Source organism: Vipera berus (assembly GCF_964194415.1).
Source record: "Vipera berus genome assembly, chromosome: 3".
NCBI classification, from domain to species: domain Eukaryota; kingdom Metazoa; phylum Chordata; class Lepidosauria; order Squamata; family Viperidae; genus Vipera; species Vipera berus.
This window is the reverse complement of record NC_138204.1, coordinates 149417150-149431194: the sequence shown is the minus strand read 5'-3', so window position 1 is coordinate 149431194 and position 14045 is coordinate 149417150. Positions and strand designations below refer to the sequence as shown.

Sequence of the window (14045 nt, the reverse complement as noted above, 5' to 3'; positions counted from 1 at the left end):
ATCGGGCCATGCAAACAAGCGAAGCCCCATCCGCGAGATGCAGGCAGCATGCAAAACCACGTCCGCTCCAGTCCATGGAAAAACCTCTCTTCACACAACCAGACCCTGGTGCCCAAAAGGTTGGGAGCTGATGTTTTAAAGAATTGATTTATGGCCACATACATGCTGCATGCAGTCTATATCAGGAAAGAGACATATTTAAAAAATAAGCAATGTGACAAAATGTAAAAAAATCTTTAGTTTCACTGTGATCTGCCTGCCAAACTTTCTTATTCATGTGTCACAGGTTTTCATACTATTTATGAGTTTTGGCAAAATGGAGACATAACACGTGAAAGATGCTTCATCAAAAATATGGTCTATTCTTATCTCCCATGTGACATTCAATTGCACTTTTAAGATACAACAAGTCAAAGAGCACCAACAACTTAAGATTGTATACAGTAATACATATAGCACCTTATCACAAATTCAAGTGTTGCCAAATATCAAGGCTCTCCAAAATCACTCGCATCTTTTCTTGTTTTGCTTGATTAAGAAAACCAATCTGTGGCAATTTACAATTCTCTGTAAATCCCCGATAATACACTTCACAATCTTATTCACAGCTTTATAATGTTCAGTTACATAAGAACTGTGATGTTGCAAAGATGTTAAGAGCATCTGTAGCACATAATTATAGAATACGTATCACAACTAGCTGGCCAGGAAAGAGAAATATATGTGAAATATGAGAAAAAGTTTGAATAGTCAGTGGAATAACAGGCAAATGAATGTGGTTCTCCAGAAAGATGCAACTCATTTAGTTCACAATTGCTGAAAGAGCTACTGAGGTCTGCTTTTCCTTCCCAAGCAAACAGCCTACCTTATGTCAAAGGTCCTTTTTCAAAAGGCAGCTGGACTGTTTTTTCTTTTGAGGAAGGAGAACCTAAACATTTGTTTCTCATACAAGAAACTTCATCCTGTGATTGGGGGGGGGGAGAAGGATAGGTACTGACAGTTGAGACTGGATGGTGGGGGGGTGGAATGTTAGGTTCCCCTACCATCCCCCCCATCCAGTCTCAACTATTAATACCTATCCTTCCATCCCACCTCCCCCCACCCCCACCACCCACCCCCCGCCATCACAACTGATGAAGTTTCTTGGATGAACGAAACATTTTGTTGTTCTTCTTCAAAGAAAGAACAGTCCAGCTGAAAGCACCTTTGAGACAATTATAACCTGAATGACTTGAGAATCTCCACAGACATTCTTGCAGTGATCTGATGTAAAAGAAAGTTTCTTAATGAGCATTTCTATTCCCAAATGGTTCCAGAAGCTTTGGTTAAAATCTCCATCTTGGAAAGCAGAATGTATTTCTTCCTCCTTGCTTCTCCAAAATGGGCTGCATAATATCCACTGCTTTAGGGTATTTGAGGGTATTATGTCCACTGTTGGTCTGGGCAGCCAGAGAATTAACTGGTCCTAGTTGCTCTTACCAGTTTGAAAATGGCTTTCCAAGGGACAGGCGTTGCAGGGATTCGTCTTCTCTAATGGAAAGGCAAAAGGTTGGATACAACCCAAGATGGATGCTTTCCGACTGATGCAGAGGTACAGGAAAGACTAAAACAATATTTCTGCTTGTCGAAGCTGGAATATTTGGCTGTCTACCCATCAGATGCTGACAAGTTACGGTACAGATGCTTCTGTGAGTATGACAGAACGTTTTCTTCTGTGGTTTCTGATGGATATTTCAAAACTTTTGAGATACATAAAGCCAGGATTGTTGAGGCAGTGAGTCCCTAAGAGCACTTGAAGGCCAAACCAAACTAGGTGGTTTCTATACAATTCAGTTACATATGCATTAAAAAGTATACAGGTAGTCCTCGATTTACAACCATAATTGAGCCCAACATTTCTGTTGTTAAGTGAGACAGTTGTTAAGTGAGTTTTGCTCCATTTTATGACTTTTCTTGTCTCTGTTAAGTGAATCGCTACCATTGTTAAGTTAGTAACATGATTATTAAGTGACATTCCCCATTGACTGTTTGCCAGAAGGCCGCCAAAGGTGATCACATGATCCAGAGACATTGCAACTGTCATAAATATAATCCAGTTGCCAAGTGACCAAATTTTGATCACATGATCATGGAGATGCAACGGTTGTGTGAAAAACCACTTTTTTCAGTGCCGTTGTAACTTTGAATGGTCACCAAATGAATGGCTGTAAGTCAAGGAGTACCTGTATGCTCTGCTTTCCCTGATATTGTGCAATAACCACTTGAGCTTCTGGAAAATGTTATCTGTCCATAAGGAATCCACAGATAATTGTATTGCAGAGGAAGAATGGATATTTCAATTAAATTTAATACTGAAATAACTTCAGGCATGCTTGCTATGTGTATCCTGACAATCCCCAGGGGACCAGAGCTGGAGACAGCAGAAAGCAGCAAGAAAGAGGGGGGGAGGGGGGGGAGAACAAAATGTCTCATAGATTGTGTTGCAAGAGATGATCCCTGTAGCAAGCAACCCTCAAGTGACTCCCCTCCCCAGCACTGGTTTACAATGCATATGCATATGCACATGCACACACACACACACACACACACACACACTCACATATATAAATCTATACAAATTGTTCTGTGCTACATACCCTTCTTCTATAACAAGGAATATTACTCTACAAAAATGTATCTACCTTTCTATGATTAAGGGATGTTATCAGTTCTCAAACTGTAATTTGGCAAGCTGATGGAGATCATAATTTCCGGACCACAACACCACAACTAACAATTAAATAAGGTGAAGTAGCAGCTTGTACATTTTGCTTTTTGTTTCTTTTTTCTTTCCTTCTGAATGAACAGAAAAATTGAGAAGAGGGGAAGCCCGTAACTGATGGGCAGAATCATAGGACCTTAAATAGACGGAGGGACGGCATGTCTTCAAGATGTTAGTTTTCAAGCATATCTCTTTTGAGATAGGAACACATTTTAAATCACTTTCCTTGTTGATGGGTTAGGCGAGACAAAGTGCTACTTAGAACTGGTACAGGCAGTCCTCGACTTACGAGTACAACTGACCCCAAATTTTCTGTTGCTAAGTGAATTTTGCCCCATTTGACGACCTCTCTTGCCACAGTTGTTAAGTGAATCAGTGCAATTGTTAAGTTAGTAACACAGTTGTTAAGTGAATCTGGCTTCCCTGTGGAGTTTGCTTGGCAGAAGGTTGCAAACGGAGATCACATGACCCCAGGACACTGCAACCATCATAAATACAAGCCAGTTGCCATGAGCCAGTTGCCAGCATCCAAATTTTGATCAGGTGACCATGAGGATGCTGCAACAGTCCTAAGCGTGAAAAACGATAAGTCACTTTTTTCAGTGTCATTGTAACATTGAACTCTTGTAAGTCGAGGATTACTTGGACTTGAAGTTCCAGCCATCACAGGGCCTTGTGGTCATGAAATTGTGAGTTGGACACTTGATCACCAACTCTTGTTTATGACAGCTACAGTACCCCACAGTCACATGATCACTGTTTGCAACCTTCCTTGCTGGCATCCCACAAGCAAAGCCATTGGGAAAGCCAGTAGGGAAAGTTGCAAGTCACTCTGGTAAGTCCCCCTGGCTTTCCAGTGATTGCACCCTGCCGTCGAGGCCCTGACCTTCCTGCGTTCACACCCTACCATGACATCCATCCCCCGGCTTTGCTGCACTTGTATGCAGCCTGCACCAGGTCTCCCAATCCCCAGCGTCCCCCAACTCACACGTGGCCTGCGTTGGCCCTCCTGTGGCAAACCCCCCTGTTCCTTACCAGGGATTCATGCTGCTTCCTGCTTAATGACCTGCACATCTTGGGATTACGATGGCAACTGGGACTGTTAAGATTGTTGTTGTTAAGCGATATGGTCACGTGATGTCACATTTTCCGACTGCATTGCTTAGTGTTGGCAATCCCTGTCCCAATCACTATCAAAACGAAAGTATTAGCTGTATGTGTGGCAGCCTGCTATAAAGGGCTCTACGGTTTCATATTAACCATTTAAATTTGACAGTTGTACATAAAGGCCATTTCTAATCACCAAAGGTCTTCAGTAATGTTCCCTTCAGAGGCTAAGGTCCAAAAGAAATTAACAAGGGAAAAACTGTTGAATTAAGCAAAATAGGTTAAAAAATGTAGGAAAAAGTAACTCAAATAAATAATGTTCTGAATTTCTATGAATAGCATTTCTTCAATATAATTTGTCATAATATCACTCCTCAGCTTGCATAAAGGCACTGCAGTGTATACGGATAGCACTCCTATTAGATTTTCTGCATGGTTACATAAGCCCATAAAAAAATATGGAAATGATTCAAGAAGATACCCTGGCAGTTTTCATGAAGTCTCTTACTATCTCAGAACCCAGAGAGATCCCTGCTGGCAAGACAGTATCACTTTTAATGCTTCATTAAAATAGCTCTTCTGAACATTTTACAGGAAAAAGCTGATAGGCACAGACTTTTTTTTTAAAGGTGTTGTGCTAATTTCAATTGTAACTTTCATGCTTATATTCTGGAAAAGGTTTAATGTAATTTCTACTTTTTTTCCTTTGATATGAAGTTATATGCACATATTTTAAAAAATCCCAAATGATTAGGGAGGGAAGATAATGCTTCATGAAAACAGAATGTATCAGTTTTTCAGTGTATTGCAAAATTTAAATAATGTCTTTTTTCAAGAAACAATGATAAGTCTTCTAAGGTCAAATGAGAGCCTTGAAAATTCACGTATTATGCTTTTTGATGAGAGGAATGGGGCATACCAGCTGGTGCTCACTATTAATTTAAATCACAAGTGCACAACCTATATTCACCTCCTCACTCCCCTCCAAAAACCACTTTAATAACTTCTAATATTATGTAAAAATAGCAAACCTACTGCAAACAACCAAGTTAATGATATTAATCATAATCAAATGTAAATTAAATCAAAATTAGTTTTTTCCTGGTTCTACTTACTTTGTCCTGTTCCTATTTACTTTTTAAATAAACCTCCACATCAAATTGTGACCAATATGAATATAGTCACTGGTTTAAAAACTGTTACAAACTCCTGTTTTAAAATATATACGTATTATTGTTTTTGTTGTTGTTAGTTGCAAAGTCATGTCCGACCCATTGTGACCCTATGGACAACATTCCTCCAGGCCTTCCTGTCCTCTACCATCTTCTGGAGTCCATTTAGTCTCACGCCTACTGCTTCAGTGACTCCATCCAGCCACCTCATTCTCTGTTGTCCCCTTCTTCTCTTGCCCTCAATCTTTCCCAGCATTAGGCTCTTCTCCAGTGAGTCCCTTCTTCTCATTGGGTGACCAAAGTATTTGAGTTTTAGCTTCAGGATCTGGCCTTCTAAAGAGCAGTCAGGGTTGATCTCCTCTAGGACTGACCGGTTTGATCGCCTTGGAGTCCAAGGGACTCGCAGAAGTCTTCTCCAGCACCATAGTTCAAAGGCCTCAATTCTTTGGCGCTCAGCCTTTCTTATGGTCCAACTTTCACAGCCATACATTGCAACTGGGAAGACCATAGCCTTGACTATACGCACTTTTGTTGACAGGGTGATGTCTCTGCTTTTTAGTGTGCTGTCTAGATTTGCCATGGCTTTCCTCCCCAGGAGCAAGCGTCTTTTAATTTCTTGGCTGCAGTCCCCATCTGTGGTGATCTTGGAGCCCAGGAAAATAAAATCTGTCACTACCTCCATTTCTTCCCCATCTATTTGCCAGGAATTGAGAGGGCCGGATGCCATGATCTTGGTTTTCTTAATGTTAAGTTTTAAGACAACTTTTGCACTTTCCTTCTTCACCTGCAACAAGAGGCTCTTTAGTTCCTCTTCACTTTCTGCCATTAGAGTTGTATCATCTGCATATTTTACGTATTATATTTTCCCATAAAATCACGCCTCACATTTGCCTTTTCCAACAGTCAGCATAATGAGGGTTACTGTATAGTTTTGGAAAGGTATAGCATTGTGTATTCCTTTTACATTTTTTGTGTGCACATTGAATATAATGCATAGTAGCCTTAACTTTAATCTGCAGTAATTTGGCAGAGAAAAGAGGCAACCCAAATAAATAAGTATTCTAGTAAATATTCTATAAAAAGTACCTTATGAGTAATTCATTGTGTTTGTGTTCCTATTTACAAATTTTGCATGGTATGGAGAAAATGCTAGGAAGATTTTTTTCCCCCTCTTGTAATATTACAATGCAATAAATTCCATGCTAGGAAAGTAAAATTGGAAGAAAATTTCAGGTAGAACTGCTAAAGAATGAAACCTGTTGCAAAAAAATTGTGATGTTCATTAAGAGATTTTCAAAGGTTAAAATACAATTCACCAACAATAAGACTAATGGCTATTAAAGATGGCTTACAACATACATTCCTTGAAATATGAGGAAAATATTCCTTGTTCCTGACTCTCATCACATTGGACCCATCAAGTCCCAATTCAGATCATCCTTTGGTGGAAAACAGCAGGGCTACTTTTTTTTTTTACAGTTAAGAATCCTTTCAAAATCTAATGAAAATCACCAAGAGAAAATGTTCTTACAATAGCTGCTAAAGTGTATTCTGGCGCACAAAGAAATCACTTTGCCAAAAAAAGGACAGTGGTTGAATATTTTAAGATAGTAAACTCAAAAGATATTCTTAACTCCATTCTCTAACAGAAATCAGCTCATTTCACCCTGAATGAAAGGTCGTACCCAATGTAAAGGTGTACCCAATCTTGTACACCTAATTCATTTTCTTCTGCAAATCCTCACAAAGCCAACTTCCCCTTCTTTTGTTATTCCGGTCTTCACAACACAATACTAGGCAATAGTTATTTCTCATGGTTCATCCATGAGGACTACAAAACCAGATGATTTTCCACTGACAAAGATTATTTTATGAGAACGTTTAGAGCTTGCATATCTAGAATTTCTGTGTGGGAAACAGTAAGCATGAGTATATATATATATATGGCAATGTAAACACCACATCTATTTTTCTTATATGCATGCATGGGGGACATACCATAAAAGCAAACAGGTTCCATTAAGGCCAATTTGAAAATCCATTTAAGTTTTGTTTAGTTTTTTTATCTATTGAAACTGAAATGGTAGGTGAATAAGTTGGCTTACTGAAATACTGTTTCGCAAATAATGTTTTCATAGAGAGCTCTGCAGGAAAACAGAATTACTGCTTTTATCAGATAAGCACACATTTCATATTTGCAATATGGCCAAATTTTAATAACTAAATCCTGAGAAAAATATGAAGAACTGTTGATTTGAAACATTCTTTCCCAATGAAAACACAAAATGGATTTTTTAAATACAGAATCCATTGCATATATATATATATTCATTTCTACTCAACAAGGTATGTCTTGATATAGATTTTTTTTCCTGCCTGGATCTCTAGTTAGTAGATTGCACAGCTAGGATAGTTTCAGGCGTTTACGTTTTAGGTCTACTGCATGAAACTTCATTTTCTCATATTGCATTTGATACTCATATTAAGATCTTCTGATTAACAACAAAAAAATTAAAACGTAAGCTTTAAATCTCCTTGAACTTGGTCTGTAAGAAGTCAGTGTTTATTTTCAAGACATTATACCTTACAATGATTGTATCCGGGGGTTTTGGTGGTAATACGGTAATATCTTGAAGTTATAACTGAGCTATCAATAAGTACAATAAACAATGTTGAAATATTGATTATAATATTTGCCCTCTCTCCTAGTAATAGGTGCATGTAACGTTATTCAGTTTCATGTAATGTCTGATGTCAGACTTCCTTTCTTATATGTTTGCTTTCCAAGAGAGGAACTGTACCATATAGATAGCCCTAAATGTATGACCAGTAATCATGAAAAGTCGCAGCAGCACTGAACAAAGGGACTTATACCTGTTGCAGTACCCGTGTCACATGATCAAAATTTGGTTACTGGGCATCCTACTCACACTTATGACCACAAGGGCACTTGAACTGCTCCACCCGCTATTTCTCCTGCATTGGGCCCCTGCATTCCACAACCCGTCGCCCTAGAGCTGACCTTCAGCGTCTTCTTGCTCTGCTCCCATTGCTGATCACACATGCCCAGCCAAAAGGAGGGAGACGGGTGGGAGGGATTGGAGGCTCGGGGCTGGGAAAGACCAAGCCCGGAATGGGTTGGATTAGGGTGGGCCATTGGCTAACATTTTGTGGAATGTGCTTAATGACAGGGAAGTGCTGGGATTGCCATCACTAAAAGTTCTGATCACATGTTGATGTACTTTATGACCGCATGAATTAAGAGACTGAAATTCTGGCCCACAATTATACTTGTAATACGAGGACTACCTGGACTACCTGTTTCTATTACGAATGTACATATATTCTAGATTCAATGTTTATTACAATGTTATTCATCTCTTGAATATTAGAAGTTAGCACTTCTGAAATAACTTGAAATACCTCTCATTTGTTTTCAGTATTTCACAAAGCCGATTCTGGATGAAAGTTCTACAAAACATATTTAGGGGAAAAGGAACAAAACAATTTCAGGTGCAATGTGAGTGGGCCGGAATGACAGCCGCAAATACACTGGGGGGTTCTGTTGTATGTCATCTCTCTTTGAGGGGAAATGTCAGAACTATGCATGATCTTGCAGATGCACCAATTACATAGTATAATTATGTAGCTTTCTGAGAATATTTTAACATTTTTTTCTACTTTGAAATTGTTTTGAGTATCCGCTAATATATCTTTATTAGAAAGATACAGTGTTTTATGCTGCAGATATAAAAGTCCAACATTTAATTTACCTGCTGCATGGGTTAAATAGAATAACCACTACATCTGCTTGAAGGCTAGCATCCAAGAAACAGCTTGTATTCAATAATTTGAAACTTGTCAAAAGGGAAGGATTTTTCCACTTTCTTCATACTGATAGCTTGCCTATCACAGACTATTTAACATGCCTTTATTGCAAACATGATTTTCCCTCACTACTGAATTTGAATGTAATTTATTGCTTTCTGTCTTGTCTGAGGTATGCTTGTTGGAATTGACTGAAATTTAATTTATGAATGTTTTGCCGCAGCCTTGCCAATATGACAATGAGAAAAAGTTGCACTGAATCATCTACTTGTTTCATAGAAAGACATGTATCTCCTTGCCTTATTAGGTCTGTTTCACATGCTGCATCTTCTCTTCCAAGGCTTTATGTTTCAGGCTGTGAATATGGGCAAAGCAAGGCAAATGGCAGGAGTACAACTTTAAACAGTAAAACCACTACTCAGTGCCCTGATGCACTATACCACAAAAACCCTTGTTTCTCCCCAGTACTGTTCTGAAGTCTGCAAGTAGATTCTTGACTGACCAAGAGCAAGTCACAATTTTCTCACACAGTAAACTGAGTTTGCTGTGTGGGTTTTTTCCCCCCACAGCTTGGTGTGTAATGAGGCATTGCAAACTCTTACACGGCTGTAATGAATGCCTAGATGACAATACTGGAAATCAAAACCTCACAACATGGCTTGAAGTATTTAAAGCAACTGCTTTTTCTTTGCTCCTATTTTACACATGTTTTCTTTCTCCAGGCATTTAGAACACTCTCCTGTTTCAGATGCTATTATTAAACCCTGCAATAATGGTTTGAACAAGTCTTAATGTGCAGGTAGGCCCACTCCGTATAGAGGGGGGAAAAAGAATTTCCACCACTACCACAACTTCAGATATTGTTTTTAGAACAAATGTGTAATTTACCACTCTGGCTCATCCATGAACAGCAACTGCGCTCTCTACATGGGGCTGCCCTTGAGGACCACTCGGAGGCTCCAACTGGTACAGAATGCAGCCGCGAGAGTTGTGTTGGGAGTCTCCCGATACTCCCATGTTACACCTCTGCTCCGTGAGCTGCATTGGTTACCAGTTGTCTTCCGGGTGAGATTCAAGATACTGGTAATGGTGTTTAAGGCCCTACATGGCATGGGTCCGGAGTACCTTGGGGAGCACCTGCTGCCGGCATCAATTTCCCTCCGCCCTGTGCGTTCCCACAGAGAGGGCCTCCTCAGGGTGCCACCGATCAGAGAATGTCGATTGGTGGCCCCCAGGGGGAGGTCCTTCTCTGTGGGCGCCCCGGAGCTATGGAATCGGTTGCCGGTGGAGCTCCGGATGGCGCCCAACCTTCGCTCCTTCCGTCGCGATCTGAAGACACTCTTATTTGAACAAGCCGGCCTGGCCTGATGGGGGATGGGTTGGGGTTTTATTGTCATTTTTAATATATGTATTTACTGTTTTTAGTTGGGCATATGTTTAATTTTCTTTTAACTTTTGTATTTTTGTATTTTTTATATATCTGCCCTGTTCACCGCCCTGAGTCCTTCGGGAGAAGGGCGGTATATAAATAAAATTAAATAAATAAATAAATAAATAAACTGCAACTGAAATGTAGCAATCTGTTGAAGACTGAAACTGGAAAGGGAAACTAAGAGCCTGAGATAAGATAAGGCTGTTATCAAAATATGGTCCATGTGCCCTTCACATCCAAAACCAATAAATTAACAATAACCTCATTAATATGTAAAAGCAGAAAAAGAGATGAAGACTCAAAACTGCTAGGCTGTTATAAATGGGGGACTTGACAACTTGATTCTGCAGTGGCTGATCTTTATTATTAAGGATTCTGTATCTGTAATAACATCCATCTGAGCCTTGTCCTGGACTCTTGCATATATATTTTTTCAGGCCAAGGAATATACACATATAAATTTAAAGAACTCCTTCTGCTATCATCAGGTGAGATCTCTGAAATAGTTTTTTTAGGCTGAGGAACAAATTTGGAGTGGTGTAACAAGCATCAAGTAATGGAATTTGACAGCTCTCTGAGAAGCTGTTATGTGTGTGTGTGTGTGTGTGTGTGTGTGTGTGTGTGCGCGCGCGCGTGCGCGTGCATGTGTGTGCACACCTGTGTATGAACATGTAGGAAGGAGAAGATTGGATCTCTATTTTAAGTGTTTTGTGTTAGGGTTATGCAAAGCCTTGGAAATATATGCTTTGCAGCACAGAAGAGCATTTGCAAGTCGCTCCTTTTTCAACTGTTAAAACAACTGTACCATTTACAAAGCTTGCTTAATGCTTCACAAATTACTCCTAGTTGCCCCCATATGTGAATATTGACACTTCCCTCAAGGACAATAAGAAATTCATCAAGGAGTACTAATGAATATTTCAGGCTTATAATATGTAGCCAGCAGGGAGAATTGTTACAGATGACACTAACTGATAACATGCAGAGCTTTTATTTATCCAAGGAAGTTAACAGAATATATATTTAAATTATCAGATGTTTTACCTCTGTCATGCATGTTTGCACCATGTAATACATATCCCACACAATATGCATTACGACTGCATTTGAATATTCTCTATAATTCTGGTTGCTATACTTTGAAAAGGTACTATGGAATTAGTACCATAGTTCATAAAATGAACTATCGTATACTATGGGAATGGTTATAATGTTCGGGAAAATTTAGCTTAAAAAAGGGTGAATAAGAGAGACCAGAGGTTGCTATTTGTTGCTTACTTCAGGAACATCCGCTATTCAAGGATGAGTCAGAGAGTGACAAACTATATAGCTCTGCCATAAAGGCAGGAAGGATTTCTACCTGGGGTAACATACCAGGACATGGTTATCATTGTAACCAAATGAAATAGAAGACAGTTACATTTTAGATAATTGAGTTGGAAAAGCAAACTATTATCCTAGCTAAGAACTATTTATAAGTGAAATACCCTCACTTATAGCACATAGCTCAATTCTAATTAGAGTTGCAAGTAAACATGTCATTACTTGTCACTATTTCACAAGACAGAGAGATTGAAAATTTGATATTTTTAGACTAAACTATGCAACTAACTGACACTGTGATTTTCACTGAAGATTAGAAAAATAATATTGCTGTATTTTAAATCAGTAAAAAGTTTTCTAGTAAATGTTTCTTAAAACTGTTTAGCTGATCCATAAAGAGAAGTATATTCAATGGCTCTGGTTATATTTGCCAATGGCAAAGAAGTTAGTGTTAGGAAGGTGAAAATTCCCCAAATAGTATTATATGATCAGGAAAAATGGTAAGATATCTTTATATCTGAGTAAACTTTGGTCAAGCTTTTCTTTCCTTTTCAGACAGAAATGGGTCCATTGCTTTCTCTTTATATACAAATTATGCAATTATGGACAGAAAAGGCAAGCTCTGAACACTGGAGTATTTTTCAGATGTTAGGCTAGGAGTATTGTCAAAGGAATTAATACAAAAAACCCATCAGAATGCAGTTATGATTAAAGTGTTTCAGTTACCGATTACAATGACATTTTGTTTTAACTCCAGTAAATTTAACGCTAAATAGACAGGTACCTGAGATAGGTATGCAACCAATTCAGGAGGTATAGTAGCCTTGCCTTCTTGTCTGTTTAATACAACTCTGTTTTTTAAAACATATTTATCAACAAGAATAGATAATAAAAAAGAAAAAAAACAGAAAAAGGAACATCCAACACTTAACAATGAAAAAAGAAAAAAAATTGTGTACCAAAAAAAGGGAAAAGCAACAAACCTAAATGTCAAATATACCTAACATTGAACATAAAGAACGCACACTGTCTGGGTGCTGAAAAATAAATAAATAAATAAATGATAGGTTCTCCTCCCCTTACATAAACGGTCTACAAATAGTTATAAACTTTCCTCTCCTTATTTAAAAAAAATTCTATGTTAAATAAACAAATATTCCAGATGAGTGAATCTATCTAATCATTAAATCAACCCAACATCTAATCGTAATATACATAATATATATGTTAAAAAAAAAACAGGTTAGCCCAAACGTTACACTAATTTTCAAATCCCTGTTAACCATCTGTTATTGTATTTAACATATGGAAAGTTCACAAACGGATTTCAGTCTCTAATAAAGCTGTCTAATATATTGTCTTTAATCAAAGCAGTTTAATTTTGTCATCTCTGCCGTGTAGAAATTAATACAACTCTGTTTTTCATTTTACAAAATAGAATATTCTCTTCAGCAATAAGAATGAGACAAAAGGTTGTTAAGATTTATTTTAATGAGTAAGAACACATACTGCAGTGGTTTTGTAAAGCAAAATCTACACTTTTATGAATTTTGTAATAGAGTCAACAACTTTATAACATGTACATTTAGGAAAGATTTTTGTAAAAGCCTTTTATGGAGAGTTCCCTGGAAAATTCAATTGTTAAGAAACTAAAATGGCATAGTGCCTGGTTACTTGAGGAATGTTGTGTCTCCCATAATAGTTGTGTGGCCACTTCAATATGGCGGTGTGCTTCGGGTTCCCTCAATTAAACCATGCCATCTGCCTGGACCTCAGAAGTGGATCTCTGGATTAATATTCCCCCTGAGATTTGAACAGCTCCTACCCTAGTGATATTTTGAACTGCCTTGAACTTGAAGATGCATATTCATCAGGCCAAGCCCACAACCATGTTAAGGTAGTGCCTCACTGGGGGATTATTAGAGAAACATTTGTCAAACTGTATAGTGCCAACCTAGCAGTTCGAAAGTACGTAAAAATGCAAGTAGAAAAATAGGGACCACTACGGTGGGAAGGTAACAGCGTTCCGTGCGCCTTTGGCGTCCAGTCATGCTGGCCACATGACCACGGAGACGTCCTCGGACAAACGCTGGCTCTTCGGCTTTGAAACGGAGATGAGCACCAACCCCTAGAGTCAGAAACGACTAGCACGCATGTGCGGGGGAACCTTTACCTTTTTTTTTATAGTGAACATACATGCAATTTAATTTTTGAATCTGAACATCTAAGAACTAAATGAAATCAACATGGACAAATATATGTCATTCTCCACAGCCACCATAGATCAATCAACACAAATACTGCATATTGCAATGTTTGTGATGGACAAGCAAGTTTAATTATTCTAACTGGGAAGGAAGGGTTTTGGAGATACCTTGTCCTATAATACAGCGGTCCCAAACCTTTCCAGCTCTGTGGACTG

The 14045-nt window shown here is 38.5% G+C and overlaps 1 protein-coding gene across 5 annotated transcripts in view; it reads right to left on the bottom strand.

Annotated features, from left to right (window-relative positions):
• ATXN1 (ataxin 1) overlaps positions 1-14045 on the bottom strand; it is a 234641-nt gene that overhangs the window by 35342 nt on the left and 185254 nt on the right. The window lies entirely within an intron of this gene.